The following is a 4,858-nucleotide window of genomic DNA, read 5'->3' as shown; positions in this document are numbered from 1 at the left end:
TTGTAGCGTCGGGTCTCAAGGGACTTAATGTAGGATAATTAGATGTGGAATGAGCGTTAAAACTCAAAGCAAAGAGGGACTTGATTTGCATATAAGACAGAGGTGAATGGACCAGTAGGAAGACTATTAATGGCATCAAGGGCGTATAATGTAACCGTTTATTGAGCTCGATTCACCACTATACGTTGGTGACGAGGAGTTCCTCTATTTCTTGGAAAATGGCTGGTTTTGATACTAACCTGAATTACGGAACATTTGACCGTGACATGGATCCGACTTCAGCAGGTTTGCGCTTCAGAAAATACGTGGAAAGATTTAAAGTTTACAGATTAGCAATGAACATAAAGGATAAAGGAAAACAGCCTTATTTTTACATTGTTCAGGACCGCAAGTACAGGACATTTTGACACCCTAGAAGACACCGGTGAGGATTTCGAAACCACCACTGATAAACTCATGGAATATTTTGAAGCAAGAAAACACCACCTTTTCAACATATACCAGTTTCTGCAGTTAACTCAAAAGAAAGAGGAGTCGTATGATGATTTCACTACTCGCCCGAAACAAGCAGTGGGTCCATGCGATTTTCCGATGGATTGGTGTGATGTGGAAATACAGCTGTGGTTAATAGAGAAAGGAGAATCGAGGCAGGTCAGACAACGACTGCTTAGCAAACCTCATACCTTAATGGAGGCCCTGGATTTCACAAGAGCCCTGGAAATGTATAAGCAAGCCGAAAGAATGATTTCACGTGTAGGAAGTTTCACGTCTTCCTGTATGACAAGTCATTCATAGTTGTCACTGATCACAAGCCCGTGGAGGTCATTTTAATACCCCGAGGCATGCAACGTCTATACGGTTGCAGAGACTGACTGAGTGAATGCTCGATTATGCGTTTAAGGTAGAATACACGCCAGGGAAGACCAACATCTCAGACTACATATCAAGGCACCCCCTTCCTCTCGAGCAGAGCCGTAAAAGGGTACTGGGCACGACTAATGATGTCGGGCATTGCGTGAATTTTGTAATTGAAAATGATATTCCAAAGGCGATAAGCTAGGAAGAAATAATTGTGATTTGCGTTTGCAACCTGATAACCTTAGTGCATCCAATGAGATGACAATTCACAGTCCACATAACGAGCCTGATGGTCCACCAACATCCCTAGGAGCAACGGAAACGGAGGGACATAAACAGCAGCCAGACGATACTGCAGTAAGCGGGCCAAGAAGATTAGCACATGCAAGAACGTCTACTTGGAACACTATTTACAGGGACTTTCTGCTGGAGGCAGCACGTCTACATGTAAATCTTCATCAAAAAGAAAATTTGTACGGACCTGTCTGAAAGACTTTCCATTGCTCACATACAATGTTGAAGCAAACCAAATGTTCTGCAAATTGTGTAGAGACAATACAACTTGCAGTGACTCATCCTCTACCTTCGTGTCTGGCAGTCAGAACTTTAAAATAGAATCTGTGCAAAGCCACGAATCTTTAACTGGCCATACTCGTTGTGTTGCGGCTGCTAAAGTTCCTGGGAATCCACAGCTGGCCCATTTACCATGAGCTCTGTTGTCAATGTCAGAAGAAATCTCTCAGAAGATGGAAAGACTGTTCGATACAGCTTATTTTGTTTCCAAGAGGGAGATGCCATTTACAACCCTTCCCCATCTGCGAAAAACTGGAAATGAAACATGGAGTTGAGCTTGGAAACACCTATATAAATGACAAAGCATGCAAAACTTTTGTGTTGTCTATTGCAGGACAGTTAAAGCATGAGCTCTCAAGCAAGCTTCAGTCATCAAAGTTCATAAGTGTAATGGAAGATAGTGCATGTGATGTTGGAGTACGCAAAGTAGAAGATGTCTATGTATATCATTTGGTTAAAGGCGAAATAACAAATTCATTAGGGAGGCTGAAGGCTTATGAAAACAGCCAAGCACCTAGAATCAAAGTAGCTGTGGAGTCTGCCATGGGAGAGGTGTGCAGGGACTGGAAAGAGAAGAGAGTGTCCCTGGGAGCAGATGGAACAAATGTAATACTTGGAGAAAGAAATGGTGTTTATGGCTTGCTTAGACAAGAAATACCACACATTATTAAGGTACACTGCATTGCACATAGGTTGGAACTTTCATTTGCAGACACACTGTCAGAAGTTGCAGTTCTTAAAGATGTCAAGGAAATGCTTTAAGGTATTTGGAAGCGCTACCATTACTCTGCAAAGTTGGTTCGTGAGCTCAAAGAACTAGCTGAAAGCATGGAAGTACGAGCATATAAAGCAGTCAAAGCAGATGGCACGAGGTGGGTACCTCATTTGCAAAGAGCATTGAACATTCTCTTGTCAAAGAACTTCCAAGTTGTAGTTTTACACTTCCAACATACCTCACAAGCCAGGGACGCCAGTGTGCAGATGCAAGGAAGGGCTGTGAATTACAGCAAAAAACTCACAAGCTACAAATTTGTTGCAGTTATGCACCTGTTGCTTGACATCGTAGATGCACTTTCTAAAGTGAGTCTTAGCTTCCAGGAGGATGGAATAACAATCTCAAGAGTTCAAGATAAGTTAACCACTCTTTCAGCTGCTCTTGAATCTTTCAAGATGAGGCCTGGTCGGCACCTGAACTATTTCCTCACAGAAGTAGGGAATGCTAACACATTTAAGGGTATAGAGCTTGAAAGGGATCCTGCAGACAGGCAGGCTATCAGTGCTATCCAGGCATCTGTGCTGCATGACATTCATCCAAGAGAGGTTTGAAGGGATGACAACAGATCCAGTTTTGTCAGCAGCAGCTGTCCTGACAAACCACCGAAGTTGGCCAGTTGCAGACAGGCATCTGCTGCTCTTACATGGAGAAACTGAAATTCACGACACTACATGGTCATTTTCAGGTACCTCTAGTACACCACAACTTTAGTCTACAGCACTGCCTTGATGAGTGGATGAGTCTAAAATTCCATGTCCAACGAGTTAGAGCAGAACTTGAGCTCAAGCAAAGTGACTTCTGGAAGAATAAATTGATGTTTTGTAAAGATGATTATCCAAACCCGCTAATTTTAGTCGAACTCTGTCTTGTAATTCCTTGCCAGACTGCCTGTTGTGAGCGGGGAAACTCTTGCATGAACAGAATCATGACTCACTGAAGGTCAAACTTGAATGTTTCTACTATTGATGAGTTGATGAGAATAGTTATCAGTGGACCTTCTCATGAGGACTATAGTGTAGTTCTTGCAGTTGGGTGCTGGTTGGACGAGTCAGAACGGAGCAGACGACCGACACTGAAGGACTAATCATCGAAGCCTTCAATGAAATTGATCATTTCAATTTCTTGCGATGTCAGGAAAGAACTTATAAACTGATTTATTATACTGTCTGTAGTGTCAGCACTACTACTATGCATCGTGCAGGTGCTGGCTGCTGGACTTTAAACTGCAGACCAGCACAAGTGCTGTTGGGTTCTTGTTTGTAGAGTTCAGTAAAATTTATTATTGTATTGTAACTAAACATACCAGACAAGATGCATTTAAATTATTTCTTATGTTGCAGTTTTTATTAATGTTTGATAACAACAGGATTTTTGACATTTTTTTATTTTATGGTGTACAGAAGTGCTTAAGACTAGTAGAAACACGTTTATGGCTAGTAAAGCCAAAGCATGTACTAGCCGTTTGACTATTAAGTTCAAAAGTTAAGTTCAAGACCTGGCTGACGTTCGATGAGAAGATTAATATTCTCCTTCTGGACATGGATTCACGTAAAGCATGCAACAAGTGGCCAAATAGAGTCCAAAAAAATGCATGTTTTGTAATCGATCACTCCCAACTGAAAAAATGACGAAGACTGGTTAGTCACTGATGTTTGTTCATTTCAGAATCTAGGAGCCAGTGCTAGAGTTTTTCGCATTGAGAATGGCAAGTTTTGCATAGTGAACAGATATGGTAAGAGAAGCAGCCAGCTCAGTAGGTGCAGTGCAAGAGAGTACCTGGTACAAAATGCCTACTATAGACACAAGAACTATAGTGATTTTCAGATAACAGTGACAACAATCTCAGACCATACTGGAGACGAATTACAGCTAGGCTCGGAAGAATATCATTTCAGAGGTAGTGAACATTCAGTGAGTCCCCACAAAAATACCTGTACAGGCAAGGCTTTTATACCAACAGCACCATCAACAAAGAAAGCAATTCTTGAAAGGTCAAAGGTAGCAAAGGGCCTTCTACCTTACTACACGAAATTTTTCGCGACACGTTAATTTAGCGATTTCGAGGTTCGCATATTTCGAGATTTTGCGAAAATTTTGCATTGTGACCTACTTTAGTTTCACGTTTTTGAGTGAGACACTATTTCTTTGTCAATGTTATTTAACATGTCCCTGAATTTGATCGAACAACTTAAACAAAAATGTCCAAATGAACAGAAACACAACTGATTATGTAAACAGTAACAAGAAAGATGTTCTCATAGTGTCTACAAGGCACGGTTTGTAGTTAATGCTTCAATTCAAGTCACGTTTTTAGTGGTCAATTGACCTCATTATCCATGTACATTAAATATTCCTTTCTGCAGACTCCAAAGAGAAAATGTTGCCATTTAGTTTCACTACTGATGCTGTTCAGTTGTTTGCGTAAATGTCTTGATACGGATCAAAAGGCAGTAGCACTTCTTTTCCATTGAAAACATCCTCTATTCCGGCTTTTTCCGATCCTTTTAAAACATAAACCCTTCCTTTGGTGGTGGTGAAAAAGTTATACAATTCTACCGACCAAGTGGCATGGATTGGTTTAAGGACCGATAGTTTGAGGTTAACAGCGACATCTTCAAAATTGATTCCACTATCTGTTACATGAAGTAGTTT

At 41.0% G+C, this 4,858-nt stretch overlaps 1 pseudogene; it reads left to right on the top strand.

The window, feature by feature from the left end:
* The first annotated feature begins 218 nt into the window (after positions 1-218).
* LOC140931913 (zinc finger protein 862-like) lies at positions 219-3,585 on the top strand (annotated as a pseudogene).
* Positions 3,586-4,858: the final 1,273 nt, after the last annotated feature.

The sequence above is a fragment of the Porites lutea genome, chromosome 3 (assembly GCF_958299795.1).
Source record: "Porites lutea chromosome 3, jaPorLute2.1, whole genome shotgun sequence".
Classification (NCBI taxonomy): Eukaryota; Metazoa; Cnidaria; class Anthozoa; order Scleractinia; family Poritidae; genus Porites; species Porites lutea.
The sequence above is the reverse complement of the archived record's forward strand: the minus strand, read 5'-3'. Positions and strand labels throughout refer to the sequence as shown.